Genomic DNA, 16834 nt, shown 5'->3' on the forward strand with positions numbered 1-16834 from the left:
TCTGAATCCCCGCCTCTGATTCCCCGCGTCTGATTCCCTGCCTCTGATTCCCCGCCTCTGATTCCCCATCTGTGATTCACAACCTCTGATGCCCCACCTCTGATTCCCCATATCTGATTCCCTGCCTCTGTTTCCCCGCCTCAGATTCCCCACCTCTGTTTCCCCATATCTGATTCCCCGCCTCTGATTCCCCAACTCTAATACCCCGCCTCTGATTCCCCAGCTCTGATTCCCCGCCTCTGATTCCCCGCATCTGATTCCCTGCCTCTGATTCCCCGCCTCTGATTCCAGGCCTCTGATTCCCAGCATCTGATTCCGGCCTCTGATTCCCGGCCTCTGATTCCCTTCTTCTGATTCTGATTCCCTGCCTCTGATTCCCCATATCTGATTCCCAACTCTGATTCCCCGCCTCTGATTCCCCAGCTCTGATTCCCCGTGTTTGATTCCCTGCCTCTGATTCCCTGCCCTGATTCCCCATCTCTGTTTCACCGCCTTTGATTCGCCACCTCTGATTCCCCATATCTGATTCCCCACCTCTGTTTCCCCGACTCTGATTCCCTGCCTCTGATTCCCAACCTCTGATTCCACACCTCTGATTCCCCATATCTGATTCCCCGCCACTATTTCCCCATATCTGATTCCCCGCCTCTGATTCCCCAACTCTGATTCCCCGCCTCTGATTCCCCAGCTCTGATTCCCCGACTCTGATTCCCGGCATCCGATTCCCTGCCTCTGATTCCCCGCCTCTGATTCCCCATCTCTGATTCCCCGCCTCTGATTCCCCGTGTCTGATTCCCTGCCTTTGATTCCCCGCCTCTGATTCCCCGCCTCTGATTCCCTGCCACTGATTTCCTGCCCCTGATTCCCCACCTCTGATTCCCCACATCTGATTCCCCGCCTCTGTTTCCCCGCCTCTGATTCCCCGCCTCTGATTCCCCATATTTGATTCCCTGCCTCTGATTCCCCAACTCTGATTCCCCGCCTCTGAATCCCCAGCTCTGAATCCCCGACTCTGATTCCCCGCGTCTGATTCCCTGCCTCTGATTCCCCGCCTTGATTCCCCATCTCTGATTCACAACCTCTGATTCCCCACCTCTGATTCCCTATATTTGATTCCCCGCCTCTGTTTCCCCGCCTCTGATTCCCCGCCTCTGATTCCCCATATCTGATTCCCCGCCTCTGATTGCCCACCTCTGATTCCCAGCCTCTGATTCGCCAGCTCTGATTCCCCGCCTCTGATTCCCCGCATCTGATTCCCTGCCTCTGATTCCCCGCCTCTGATTCCCCATCTCTGATTCACCGCCTTTGATTCGCCACCTCTGATTCCCCATATCTGATTCCCCACCTCTGATTCCCGGCCTCTTATTCCCAGCATCTGATTCCCGGCCTCTGATTCCCGGCCTCTGATTCCCCGCTTCTGATTCTGATTCCCTGCCTCTTATTCCCCATCTCTGATTCCGCACATCTGATTCCCTGCCTCTGATTCCCCACCTCTGATACCCCATATCTGATTCCCCGCCTCTGTTTCCCCGCCTCTGATTCCCCGCCTCTGTTTCCCTATATCTAATTCCCCACCTCTGATGCCCCAACTCTGATTCCCCGCCTCTGTTTCCCCATATCTGATTCCCCGCCTCTGATTCCCCAACTCTAATACCCCGCCTCTGATTCCCCAGCTCTGATTCCCCGCCTCTGATTCCCCGCATCTGATTCCCTGCCTCTGATTCCCCGCCTCTGATTCCAGGCCTCTGATTCCCAGCATCTGATTCCGGCCTCTGATTCCCGGCCTCTGATTCCCTTCTTCTGATTCTGATTCCCTGCCTCTGATTCCCCATATCTGATTCCCAACTCTGATTCCCCGCCTCTGATTCCCCAGCTCTGATTCCCCGTGTTTGATTCCCTGCCTCTGATTCCCTGCCCTGATTCCCCATCTCTGTTTCACCGCCTTTGATTCGCCACCTCTGATTCCCCATATCTGATTCCCCGCCTCTGTTTCCCCGACTCTGATTCCCTGCCTCTGATTCCCAACCTCTGATTCCACACCTCTGATTCCCCATATCTGATTCCCCGCCACTATTTCCCCATATCTGATTCCCCGCCTCTGATTCCCCAACTCTGATTCCCCGCCTCTGATTCCCCAGCTCTGATTCCCCGACTCTGATTCCCGGCATCCGATTCCCTGCCTCTGATTCCCCGCCTCTGATTCCCCATCTCTGATTCCCCGCCTCTGATTCCCCGTGTCTGATTCCCTGCCTTTGATTCCCCGCCTCTGATTCCCCGCCTCTGATTCCCTGCCACTGATTTCCTGCCCCTGATTCCCCACCTCTGATTCCCCACATCTGATTCCCCGCCTCTGTTTCCCCGCCTCTGATTCCCCGCCTCTGATTCCCCATATTTGATTTCCTGCCTCTGATTCCCCAACTCTGATTCCCCGCCTCTGATTCCCCAGCTCTGAATCCCCGACTCTGATTCCCCGCGTCTGATTCCCTGCCTCTGATTCCCCGCCTTGATTCCCCATCTCTGATTCACAACCTCTGATTCCCCACCTCTGATTCCCTATATTTGATTCCCCGCCTCTGTTTCCCCGCCTCTGATTCCCCGCCTCTGATTCCCCATATCTGATTCCCCGCCTCTGATTGCCCACCTCTGATTCCCAGCCTCTGATTCGCCAGCTCTGATTCCCCGCCTCTGATTCCCAGCATCTGATTCCCTGCCTCTGATTCCCCGCCTCTGATTCCCCATCTCTGATTCACCGCCTTTGATTCGCCACCTCTGATTCCCCATATCTGATTCCCCACCTCTGATTCCCGGCCTCTTATTCCCAGCATCTGATTCCCGGCCTCTGATTCCCGGCCTCTGATTCCCCGCTTCTGATTCTGATTCCCTGCCTCTTATTCCCCATCTCTGATTCCGCACATCTGATTCCCTGCCTCTGATTCCCCACCTCTGATACCCCATATCTGATTCCCCGCCTCTGTTTCCACGCCTCTGATTCCCCGCCTCTGTTTCCCTATATCTAATTCCCCACCTCTGATGCCCCAACTCTGATTCCCCGCCTCTGATTCCCCAGCTCTGATTCCCCGCCTCTGATTCCCTGCATCCGATTCCCCATATCTGATTCCCCGCCTCTGTTTCACCGCCTCTGATTCCCCGCCTCTGTTTCCCCATATCTGATTCCCGCCTCTGATTCCCAACTATGAATCCCCACCTCTGATTCCCCAGCTCTGATTCCCTGCCTCTGATTCCCCGCGTCCTATTCCCTGCCTCTGATTCCCCGCCTGTGATTCCCCATCACTGATTCACCACCTCTGATTCCCTACCTCTGATTCCCCATATCTAATTCCCCGCCTCTGTTTGCCCGCCTCTGATTCCCCGCCTCTGTTTCCCCATATCTGATTCCCCGCCTCTGAATCCCCAACTCTGATTCCCTGCCTCAGATTCCCCAGCTCTGATTCCCCGCCTTTGATTCCCCCCGTCTGATTCCCAGCCTCTGAATCCCCGTGTCTGATTTCCTGCCTCTGATTCCCCGCCTCTGATTCCCCATCTCTGATTCACCGCCTCTGATTCCCCACCTCTGATTCCCCCTCTCTGATTCCGCACATCAAATTCCCTGCCTCTGATTCCCCAACTCTGATTCCCCACCTCTGATTCCCCAGCTCTGATTCCCCGCCTCAGATTCCCCGTGTCTGATTCCCTGCCTCTGATTCCCCGCCTCTGATTCCCTGCCTCTGATTCCCCATATCTGATTCCCCGCCTCTGATTCCCCAACTCTGATTCCCCGCTTCTGATTCCCCAGCTCTGAATCCCCGCCTCTGATTCCCCGCGTCTGATTCCCTGCCTCTGATTCCCCGCCTCTGATTCCCCATCTGTGATTCACAACCTCTGATGCCCCACCTCTGATTCCCCATATCTGATTCCCTGCCTCTGTTTCCCCGCCTCAGATTCCCCACCTCTGTTTCCCCATATCTGATTCCCCGCCTCTGATTCCCCAACTCTAATACCCCGCCTCTGATTCCCCAGCTCTGATTCCCCGCCTCTGATTCCCCGCATCTGATTCCCTGCCTCTGATTCCCCGCCTCTGATTCCAGGCCTCTGATTCCCAGCATCTGATTCCGGCCTCTGATTCCCGGCCACTGATTCCCTTCTTCTGATTCTGATTCCCTGCCTCTGATTCCCCATCTCTGATTCCGCACATCTCATTCCCTGCCTCTGATTCCCCACCTCTGATTCCCCATATCTGATTCCCCGCCTCTGTTTCCCCGCCTCTGATTCCAAGCCTCTGATTCCCTGCCTCTGATTCCCAACCTCTGATTCCCCACCTCTGATTCCCCATATCTGATTCCCCGCCTCTGTTTCCCCGCCTCGGATTCCCCGCCTCTGTTTCCCCATATCTGATTCCCGGCCTCTGATTCCCCGCCTCTGATTCCCCATATCTGATTCCCCGCCTCTGATTCCCTAGCTCTGAATCCCCGCCGCTGTTTCCCCGCGTCTGATTCCCTGCCTCTGATTCCCCGCCTTGATTCCCCATTTATGATTCACAACCTCTGATTCCCCACCTCTGATTCCCTATATTTGATTCCCCGCCTCTGTTTCCCCGCCTCTGATTCCCCGCCTCTGATTCCCCATATCTGATTCCCCGCCTCTGATTGCCCACCTCTGATTCCCAGCCTCTGATTCGCCAGCTCTGATTCACCGCCTCTGATTCCCCGCATCTGATTCCCTGCCTCTGATTCCCCGCCTCTGATTCCCCATCTCTGATTCACCGCCTTTGATTCGCCACCTCTGATTCCCCATATCTGATTCCCCAACTCTGATTCCCCACCTCTGATTCCCCAGCTCTGATTCCCCGCCTCAGATTCCCCGCGTCTGATTCCCTGCCTCTGATTCCCCGCCTCTGATTCCCTGCCTCTGATTCCCCATATCTGATTCCCTCCTCTGATTCCCCAACTCTGATTCCCCGCTTCTGATTCCCCAGCTCTGAATCCCCGCCTCTGATTCCCCGCGTCTGATTCCCTGCCTTTGATTCATTGCCTCTGATTCCCCATCTGTGATTCACAACCTCTGATGCCCCACCTCTGATTCCCCATATCTGATTCCCTGCCTCTGTTTCCCCGCCTCTGATTCCCCACCTCTGTTTCCCCATATCTGATTCCCCGCCTCTGATTCCCCAACTCTAATACCCCGCCTCTGATTCCCCGCATCTGATTCCCTTCCTCTGTTTCCCCGCCTCTGATTCCAGGCCTCTGATTCCCAGCATCTGATTCCTGCCTCTGATTCCCGGCCTCTGATTCCCTTCTTCTGATTCTGATTCCCTGCCTCTGATTCCCCATATCTGATTCCCTGCCTCTGTATCCCCGCCTCTGATTCCCCGCCTCTGATTCCCAACTCTGATTCCCCGCCTCTGATTCCCCAGCTCTGATTCCCCGTGTTTGATTCCCTGCCTCTGATTCCCTGCCCTGATTCCCCATCTCTGTTTCACCGCCTTTGATTCGCCACCTCTGATTCCCCATATCTGATTCCCCGCCTCTGTTTCCCCGACTCTGATTCCCTGCCTCTGATTCCCAACCTCTGATTCCACACCTCTGATTCCCCATATCTGATTCCCCGCCTCTATTTCCCCATATCTGATTCCCCGCCTCTGATTCCCCAACTCTGATTCCCCGCCTCTGATTCCCCAGCTCTGATTCCGGCCTCTGATTCCCGGCCTCTGATTCCCTTCTTCTGATTCTGATTCCCTGCCTCTGATTCCCCATATCTGATTCCCAACTCTGATTCCCCGCCTCTGATTCCCCAGCTCTGATTCCCCGTGTTTGATTCCCTGCCTCTGATTCCCTGCCCTGATTCCCCATCTCTGTTTCACCGCCTTTGATTCGCCACCTCTGATTCCCCATATCTGATTCCCCGCCTCTGTTTCCCCGACTCTGATTCCCTGCCTCTGATTCCCAACCTCTGATTCCACACCTCTGATTCCCCATATCTGATTCCCCGCCACTATTTCCCCATATCTGATTCCCCGCCTCTGATTCCCCAACTCTGATTCCCCGCCTCTGATTCCCCAGCTCTGATTCCCCGACTCTGATTCCCGGCATCCGATTCCCTGCCTCTGATTCCCCGCCTCTGATTCCCCATCTCTGATTCCCCGCCTCTGATTCCCCGTGTCTGATTCCCTGCCTTTGATTCCCCGCCTCTGATTCCCCGCCTCTGATTCCCTGCCACTGATTTCCTGCCCCTGATTCCCCACCTCTGATTCCCCACATCTGATTCCCCGCCTCTGTTTCCCCGCCTCTGATTCCCCGCCTCTGATTCCCCATATTTGATTTCCTGCCTCTGATTCCCCAACTCTGATTCCCCGCCTCTGATTCCCCAGCTCTGAATCCCCGACTCTGATTCCCCGCGTCTGATTCCCTGCCTCTGATTCCCCGCCTTGATTCCCCATCTCTGATTCACAACCTCTGATTCCCCACCTCTGATTCCCTATATTTGATTCCCCGCCTCTGTTTCCCCGCCTCTGATTCCCCGCCTCTGATTCCCCATATCTGATTCCCCGCCTCTGATTGCCCACCTCTGATTCCCAGCCTCTGATTCGCCAGCTCTGATTCCCCGCCTCTGATTCCCAGCATCTGATTCCCTGCCTCTGATTCCCCGCCTCTGATTCCCCATCTCTGATTCACCGCCTCTGATTCCCCACCTCTGATTCCCCCTCTCTGATTCCGCACATCAAATTCCCTGCCTCTGATTCCCCAACTCTGATTCCCCACCTCTGATTCCCCAGCTCTGATTCCCCGCCTCAGATTCCCCGTGTCTGATTCCCTGCCTCTGATTCCCCGCCTCTGATTCCCTGCCTCTGATTCCCCATATCTGATTCCCCGCCTCTGATTCCCCAACTCTGATTCCCCGCTTCTGATTCCCCAGCTCTGAATCCCCGCCTCTGATTCCCCGCGTCTGATTCCCTGCCTCTGATTCCCCGCCTCTGATTCCCCATCTGTGATTCACAACCTCTGATGCCCCACCTCTGATTCCCCATATCTGATTCCCTGCCTCTGTTTCCCCGCCTCAGATTCCCCACCTCTGTTTCCCCATATCTGATTCCCCGCCTCTGATTCCCCAACTCTAATACCCCGCCTCTGATTCCCCAGCTCTGATTCCCCGCCTCTGATTCCCCGCATCTGATTCCCTGCCTCTGATTCCCCGCCTCTGATTCCAGGCCTCTGATTCCCAGCATCTGATTCCGGCCTCTGATTCCCGGCCACTGATTCCCTTCTTCTGATTCTGATTCCCTGCCTCTGATTCCCCATCTCTGATTCCGCACATCTCATTCCCTGCCTCTGATTCCCCACCTCTGATTCCCCATATCTGATTCCCCGCCTCTGTTTCCCCGCCTCTGATTCCAAGCCTCTGATTCCCTGCCTCTGATTCCCAACCTCTGATTCCCCACCTCTGATTCCCCATATCTGATTCCCCGCCTCTGTTTCCCCGCCTCGGATTCCCCGCCTCTGTTTCCCCATATCTGATTCCCGGCCTCTGATTCCCCGCCTCTGATTCCCCATATCTGATTCCCCGCCTCTGATTCCCTAGCTCTGAATCCCCGCCGCTGTTTCCCCGCGTCTGATTCCCTGCCTCTGATTCCCCGCCTTGATTCCCCATTTATGATTCACAACCTCTGATTCCCCACCTCTGATTCCCTATATTTGATTCCCCGCCTCTGTTTCCCCGCCTCTGATTCCCCGCCTCTGATTCCCCATATCTGATTCCCCGCCTCTGATTGCCCACCTCTGATTCCCAGCCTCTGATTCGCCAGCTCTGATTCACCGCCTCTGATTCCCCGCATCTGATTCCCTGCCTCTGATTCCCCGCCTCTGATTCCCCATCTCTGATTCACCGCCTTTGATTCGCCACCTCTGATTCCCCATATCTGATTCCCCAACTCTGATTCCCCACCTCTGATTCCCCAGCTCTGATTCCCCGCCTCAGATTCCCCGCGTCTGATTCCCTGCCTCTGATTCCCCGCCTCTGATTCCCTGCCTCTGATTCCCCATATCTGATTCCCTCCTCTGATTCCCCAACTCTGATTCCCCGCTTCTGATTCCCCAGCTCTGAATCCCCGCCTCTGATTCCCCGCGTCTGATTCCCTGCCTTTGATTCATTGCCTCTGATTCCCCATCTGTGATTCACAACCTCTGATGCCCCACCTCTGATTCCCCATATCTGATTCCCTGCCTCTGTTTCCCCGCCTCTGATTCCCCACCTCTGTTTCCCCATATCTGATTCCCCGCCTCTGATTCCCCAACTCTAATACCCCGCCTCTGATTCCCCGCATCTGATTCCCTTCCTCTGTTTCCCCGCCTCTGATTCCAGGCCTCTGATTCCCAGCATCTGATTCCTGCCTCTGATTCCCGGCCTCTGATTCCCTTCTTCTGATTCTGATTCCCTGCCTCTGATTCCCCATATCTGATTCCCTGCCTCTGTATCCCCGCCTCTGATTCCCCGCCTCTGATTCCCAACTCTGATTCCCCGCCTCTGATTCCCCAGCTCTGATTCCCCGTGTTTGATTCCCTGCCTCTGATTCCCTGCCCTGATTCCCCATCTCTGTTTCACCGCCTTTGATTCGCCACCTCTGATTCCCCATATCTGATTCCCCGCCTCTGTTTCCCCGACTCTGATTCCCTGCCTCTGATTCCCAACCTCTGATTCCACACCTCTGATTCCCCATATCTGATTCCCCGCCTCTATTTCCCCATATCTGATTCCCCGCCTCTGATTCCCCAACTCTGATTCCCCGCCTCTGATTCCCCAGCTCTGATTCCCCGACTCTGATTCCCGGCATCCGATTCCCTGCCTCTGATTCCCCGCCTCTGATTCCCCGCATCTGATTCCCTGCCTCTGATTCCCCGCCTCTGATTCCCCATCTCTGATTCACCGCCTTTGATTCGCCACCTCTGATTCCCCATATCTGATTCCCCACCTCTGATTCCCGGCCTCTTATTCCCAGCATCTGATTCCCCGCCTCTGATTCCCTGCCTCTGATTCCCCATCTCCGATTCCGCACATCTGATTCCCTTCCTCTGATTCCCCGCCTCTGATTCCCCGCCTCTGATTCCCTGCCTTTGATTCCCAACCTCGGATTCCCCACCTCTGATTCCCCATATCTGATTCCCCGCCTCTGTTTCCCCGACTCTGATTCACCACCTCTGATTCCCCAGCTCTGATTCCCCGCCTCAGATTCCCCGCGTCTGATTCCCTGCCTCTGATTCCCCGCCTCTGATTCCCTGCCTCTGATTCCCCATATCTGATTCCCCGCCTCTGATTCCCCAACTCTGATTCCCCATATCTGATTCCCCGCCTCTGTTTCCCCGCCTCTGATTCCCCGCCTCTGATTCCCAACTCTGATTCCCCGCCTCTGATTCCCCAGCTCTGATTCCCCGTGTTTGACTCCCAGCCTCTGATTCCCTGCCCTGATTCCCCATCTCTGTTTCACCGCCTTTGATTCGCCACCTCTGATTCCCCATATCTGATTACCCGCCTCTGTTTCCCCGACTCTGATTCCCCAACTCTGATTCCCCGCTTCTGATTCCCCAGCTCTGAATCCCCGCCTCTGATTCCCCGCGTCTGATTCCCTGCCTCTGATTCCCCGCCTCTGATTCCCCATCTGTGATTCACAACCTCTGATGCCCCACCTCTGATTCCCCATATCTGATTCCCTGCCTCTGTTTCCCCGCCTCAGATTCCCCACCTCTGTTTCCCCATATCTGATTCCCCGCCTCTGATTCCCCAACTCTAATACCCCGCCTCTGATTCCCCAGCTCTGATTCCCCGCCTCTGATTCCCCGCATCTGATTCCCTGCCTCTGATTCCCCGCCTCTGATTCCAGGCCTCTGATTCCCAGCATCTGATTCCGGCCTCTGATTCCCGGCCTCTGATTCCCTTCTTCTGATTCTGATTCCCTGCCTCTGATTCCCCATATCTGATTCCCAACTCTGATTCCCCGCCTCTGATTCCCCAGCTCTGATTCCCCGTGTTTGATTCCCTGCCTCTGATTCCCTGCCCTGATTCCCCATCTCTGTTTCACCGCCTTTGATTCGCCACCTCTGATTCCCCATATCTGATTCCCCGCCTCTGTTTCCCCGACTCTGATTCCCTGCCTCTGATTCCCAACCTCTGATTCCACACCTCTGATTCCCCATATCTGATTCCCCGCCACTATTTCCCCATATCTGATTCCCCGCCTCTGATTCCCCAACTCTGATTCCCCGCCTCTGATTCCCCAGCTCTGATTCCCCGACTCTGATTCCCGGCATCCGATTCCCTGCCTCTGATTCCCCGCCTCTGATTCCCCATCTCTGATTCCCCGCCTCTGATTCCCCGTGTCTGATTCCCTGCCTTTGATTCCCCGCCTCTGATTCCCCGCCTCTGATTCCCTGCCACTGATTTCCTGCCCCTGATTCCCCACCTCTGATTCCCCACATCTGATTCCCCGCCTCTGTTTCCCCGCCTCTGATTCCCCGCCTCTGATTCCCCATATCTGATTCCCTGCCTCTGATTCCCCAACTCTGATTCCCCGCCTCTGATTCCCCAGCTCTGAATCCCCGACTCTGATTCCCCGCGTCTGATTCCCTGCCTCTGATTCCCCGCCTTGATTCCCCATCTCTGATTCACAACCTCTGATTCCCCACCTCTGATTCCCTATATTTGATTCCCCGCCTCTGTTTCCCCGCCTCTGATTCCCCGCCTCTGATTCCCCATATCTGATTCCCCGCCTCTGATTGGCCACCTCTGATTCCCAGCCTCTGATTCGCCAGCTCTGATTCCCCGCCTCTGATTCCCCGCATCTGATTCCCTGCCTCTGATTCCCCGCCTCTGACTCCCCATCTCTGATTCACCGCCTTTGATTCGCCACCTCTGATTCCCCATATCTGATTCCCCACCTCTGATTCCCGGCCTCTTATTCCCAGCATCTGATTCCCGGCCTCTGATTCCCGGCCTCTGATTCCCCGCTTCTGATTCTGATTCCCTGCCTCTTATTCCCCATCTCTGATTCCGCACATCTGATTCCCTGCCTCTGATTCCCCACCTCTGATACCCCATATCTGATTCCCCGCCTCTGTTTCCCCGCCTCTGATTCCCCGCCTCTGTTTCCCTATATCTAATTCCCCACCTCTGATGCCCCAACTCTGATTCCCCGCCTCTGATTCCCCAGCTCTGATTCCCCGCCTCTGATTCCCTGCATCCGATTCCCCATATCTGATTCCCCGCCTCTGTTTCACCGCCTCTGATTCCCCGCCTCTGTTTCCCCATATCTGATTCCCGCCTCTGATTCCCAACTATGAATCCCCTCCTCTGATTCCCCAGCTCTGATTCCCTGCCTCTGATTCCCCGCGTCCTATTCCCTGCCTCTGATTCCCCGCCTGTGATTCCCCATCACTGATTCACCACCTCTGATTCCCTACCTCTGATTCCCCATATCTAATTCCCCGCCTCTGTTTGCCCGCCTCTGATTCCCCGCCTCTGTTTCCCCATATCTGATTCCCCGCCTCTGAATCCCCAACTCTGATTCCCTGCCTCAGATTCCCCAGCTCTGATTCCCCGCCTTTGATTCCCCCCGTCTGATTCCCAGCCTCTGAATCCCCGTGTCTGATTTCCTGCCTCTGATTCCCCGCCTCTGATTCCCCATCTCTGATTCACCGCCTCTGATTCCCCACCTCTGATTCCCCCTCTCTGATTCCGCACATCCAATTCCCTGCCTCTGATTCCCCAACTCTAATTCCCCACCTCTGATTCCCCAGCTCTGATTCCCCGCCTCAGATTCCCCGCGTCTGATTCCCTGCCTCTGATTCCCCGCCTCTGATTCCCTGCCTCTGATTCCCCATATCTGATTCCCCGCCTCTGATTCCCCAACTCTGATTCCCCGCTTCTGATTCCCCAGCTCTGAATCCCCGCCTCTGATTCCCCGCGTCTGATTCCCTGCCTCTGATTCCCCGCCTCTGATTCCCCATCTGTGATTCACAACCTCTGATGCCCCACCTCTGATTCCCCATATCTGATTCCCTGCCTCTGTTTCCCCGCCTCAGATTCCCCACCTCTGTTTCCCCATATCTGATTCCCCGCCTCTGATTCCCCAACTCTAATACCCCGCCTCTGATTCCCCAGCTCTGATTCCCCGCCTCTGATTCCCCGCATCTGATTCCCTGCCTCTGATTCCCCGCCTCTGATTCCAGGCCTCTGATTCCCAGCATCTGATTCCGGCCTCTGATTCCCGGCCTCTGATTCCCTTCTTCTGATTCTGATTCCCTGCCTCTGATTCCCCATCTCTGATTCCGCACATCTCATTCCCTGCCTCTGATTCCCCACCTCTGATTCCCCATATCTGATTCCCCGCCTCTGTTTCCCCGCCTCTGATTCCAAGCCTCTGATTCCCTGCCTCTGATTCCCAACCTCTAATTCCCCACCTCTGATTCCCCATATCTGATTCCCCGCCTCTGTTTCCCCGCCTCGGATTCCCCGCCTCTGTTTCCCCATATCTGATTCCCGGCCTCTGATTCCCCGCCTCTGATTCCCCATATCTGATTCCCCGCCTCTGATTCCCTAGCTCTGAATCCCCGCCGCTGTTTCCCCGCGTCTGATTCCCTGCCTCTGATTCCCCGCCTTGATTCCCCATTTATGATTCACAACCTCTGATTCCCCACCTCTGATTCCCTATATTTGATTCCCCGCCTCTGTTTCCCCGCCTCTGATTCCCCGCCTCTGATTCCCCATATCTGATTCCCCGCCTCTGATTGCCCACCTCTGATTCCCAGCCTCTGATTCGCCAGCTCTGATTCACCGCCTCTGATTCCCCGCATCTGATTCCCTGCCTCTGATTCCCCGCCTCTGATTCCCCATCTCTGATTCACCGCCTTTGATTCGCCACCTCTGATTCCCCATATCTGATTCCACACCTCTGTTTCCCCGCCTCTTATTCCCCGCCTCTGATTCTCCATATCTCATTCCCCGCCTCTGAATCCCCATCTCTGATTCCCGGACTCCGATTCCCCTCCTCTGATTCCCGGCCTCTTATTCCCAGCATCTGATTCCCGGCCTCTGATTCCCGGCCTCTGATTCCCCGCTTCTGATTCCCTGCCTCTGATTCCCCATCTCTGATTCCGCACATCTGATTCCCTGCCTCTGATTCCCCACCTCTGATTCTCCATATCTGATTCCCCGCCTCTGTTTCCCCGCCTCTGATTCCCCGCCTCTGTTTCCCTATATCTAATTCCCCACCTCTGATGCCCCAACTCTGATTCCCCGCCTCTGATTCCCCAGCTCTGATTCCCCGCCTCTGATTCCCTGCATCCGATTCCCCATATATGATTCCCCGCCTCTGTTTCCCCGCCTCTGATTCCCCGCCTCTGTTTCCCCATATCTGATTCCCGCCTCTGATTCCCAACTATGATTCCCCGCCTCCGATTCCCCAGCTCTGATTCCCTGCCTCTGATTCCCCGCGTTCTATTCCCTGCCTCTGATTCCCCGCCTGTGATTCCCCATCACTGATTCACCACCTCTGATTCCCTACCTCTGATTCCCCATATCTAATTCCCCGCCTCTGTTTGCCCGCCTCTGATTCCCCGCCTCTGTTTCCCCATATCTGATTCCCCGCCTCTGAATCCCCAACTCTGATTCCCTGCCTCAGATTCCCCAGCTCTGATTCCCCGCCTCAGATTCCCCGCGTCTGATTCCCTGCCTCTGATTCCCAGCCTCTGAATCCCCGTGTCTGATTTCCTGCCTCTGATTCCCCGCCTCTGATTCCCCATCTCTGATTCACCGCCTCTGATTCCCCACCTCTGATTCCCCATCTCTGATTCCGCACATCCAATTCCCTGCCTCTGATTCCCCAACTCTGATTCCCCACCTCTGATTCCCCAGCTCTGATTCCCCGCCTCAGATTCCCCGCGTCTGATTCCCTGCTTCTGATTCCCCGCCTCTGATTCCCTGCCTCTGATTCCCCATATCTGATTCCCCGCCTCTGATTCCCCAACTCTGATTCCCCGCCTCTGATTCCCCAGCTCTGAATCACCGCCTCTGATTCCCCGCGTCTGATTCCCTGCCTCTGATTCCCCGCCTCTGATTCCCCATCTGTGATTCACAACCTCTGATGCCCCACCTCTGATTCCCCATATCTGATTCCCCACCTCTGTTTCCCCGCCTCTGATTCCCCGCCTCTGATTCCCCATATCTGATTCCCCGCCTCTGATTGCCCACCTCTGATTCCCCGCGTCTGATACCCTGCCTCTGATTCCCCGCCTCTGATTCCCCATCTCTGATTCACCACCTCTGATTCCCGGCCTCTGCTTCCCCATCTCTGATTCCGCACATCCGATTCCCTGCCTATGTTTCCCCACCTCTGATTCCCCGCCTCTGATTCCCCATATCTGATTCCCTGCCTCTGTTTCCCCACCTCTGATTCCCTACCTCTGTTTCCCCATATCTGATTCCCCGCCTCTGATTCCCCAACTCTAATACCCCGCCTCTGATTCCCCAGCTCTGATTCCCCGCCTCTGATTCCCCGCATCTGATTCCCTGCCTCTGATTCCCCGCCTCTGATTCAAGGCCTCTGATTCCCATCATCTGATTCCGGCCTCTGATTTCCGGCCTCTGATTCCCTGCTTCTGATTCTGATTCCCTGCCTCTGATTCCCCATCTCTGATTCCGCACATCTGATTCCCTGCCTCTGATTCCCCACCTCTGATTCCCCATATCTGATTCCCCGCCTCTGTTTCCCCGCCTCTGATTCCCCGCCTCTGTTTCCCAATATCTAAGTCCCCACCTCTGATTCCCCAAATCTGATTCCCCACCTCTGATTCCCCAGCTCTGATTCCCCGCCTCTGATGCCCCGCATCTGATTCCCTGCATCTGATTCCAAGCCTCTGATTCCCTGCCTCTGATTCCCAACCTCTGATTCCCCACCTCTGTTTCCCCATATCTGATTCCCCGCCTCTGTTTCCCCGCCTCGGATTCCCCGCCTCAGTTTCCCCATATCTGATTCCCGGCCTCCGATTCCCGGCCTCTGATTCCCCGCCTCTGATTCCCCGCCTCTGATTCCCTGCCTCTGATTCCCCATCTCCGATTCCGCACATCTGATTCCCTTCCTCTGATTCCCCGCCTCTGATTCCCCGCCCCTGATTCCCTGCCTCTGATTCCCAACCTCTGATTCCCCACCTCTGATTTTCCGCCTCTGTTTCCCCGCCTCTGATTCCCCGCCTCTGATTCCCAACTCTGATTCCCCGCCTCTGATTCCCCAGCTCTGATTCCGCGTGTTTGATTCCCTGCCTCTGATTCCCTGCCCTGATTCCCCATCTCTGTTTCACCGCCTTTGATTCGCCACCTCTGATTCCACATATCTGATTCCCCGCCTCTGTTTCCCCGACTCTGATTCCCTTCCTCTGATTCCCAACCTCTGATTCCACACCTCTGATTCCCCATATCTGATTCCCCGCCTCTATTTCCCCATATCTGAATCCCCGCCTCTGATTCCCCAACTCTGATTCCCCGCCTCTGATTCCCCAGCTCTGATTCCCCGACTCTGATTCCCGGCGTCCGATTCCCTGCCTCTGATTCCCCGCCTCTGATTCCACATCTCTGATTCCCCGCCTCTGATTCCCCGTGTCTGATTCCCCATATCTGATTCCCCGCCTCTGATTGCCCACCTCTGATTCCCAGCCTCTGATTCGCCAGCTCTGATTCCCCGCCTCTGATTCCCCGCATCTGATTCCCTGCCTCTGATTCCCGGCCTCTGATTCCCTGCTTCTGATTCTGATTCCCTGCCTCTGATTCCCCATCTCCGATTCCGCACATCTGATTCCCTGCCTCTGATTCCCCACCTCTGATTCCCCATATCTGATTCCCCGCCTCTGTTTCCCCGCCTCTGATTCCCCGACTGTTTCCCCATATCTGATTCCCCGCGTCTGATTCCCTGCCTCTGATTCCCCGCCTTGATTCCCCATCTCTGATTCACAACCTCTGATTCCCCACCTCTGATTCCCTATATTTGATTCCCCGCCTCTGTTTCCCCGCCTCTGATTCCCCGCCTCTGATTCCCCATATCTGATTCCCCGCCTCTGATTGCCCACCTCTGATTCCCAGCCTCTGATTCGCCAGCTCTGATTCCCCGCCTCTGATTCCCCGCATCTGATTCCCTGCCTCTGATTCCCCGCCTCTGATTCCCCATCTCTGATTCACCGCCTTTGATTCGCCACCTCTGATTCCCCATATCTGATATCCCACCTCTGATTCCCGGCCTCTTATTCCCAGCATCTGATTCCCGGCCTCTGATTCCCGGCCTCTGATTCCCCGCTTCTGATTCTGATTCCCTGCCTCTTATTCCCCATCTCTGATTCCGCACATCTGATTCCCTGCCTCTGATTCCCCACCTCTGATTCCCCATATCTGATTCCCCGCCTCTGTTTCCCCGCCTCTGATTCCCCGCCTCTGTTTCCCTATATCTAATTCCCCACCTCTGATGCCCCAACTCTGATTCCCCGCCTCTGATTCCCCAGCTCTGATTCCCCGCCTCTGATTCCCTGCATCCGATTCCCCATATCTGATTCCCCGCCTCTGTTTCACCGCCTCTGATTCCCCGCCTCTGTTTCCCCATATCTGATTCCCGCCTCTGATTCCCAACTATGAATCCCCTCCTCTGATTCCCCAGCTCTGATTCCCTGCCTCTGATTCCCCGCGTCCTATTCCCTGCCTCTGATTCCCCGCCTGTGATTCCCCATCACTGATTCACCACCTCTGATTCCCTACCTCTGATTCCCCATATCTAATTCCCCGCCTCTGTTTGCCCGCCTCTGATTCCCCGCCTCTG

Source organism: Narcine bancroftii, chromosome 6, assembly GCF_036971445.1.
Source record: "Narcine bancroftii isolate sNarBan1 chromosome 6, sNarBan1.hap1, whole genome shotgun sequence".
NCBI classification, from domain to species: Eukaryota; Metazoa; Chordata; class Chondrichthyes; order Torpediniformes; family Narcinidae; genus Narcine; species Narcine bancroftii.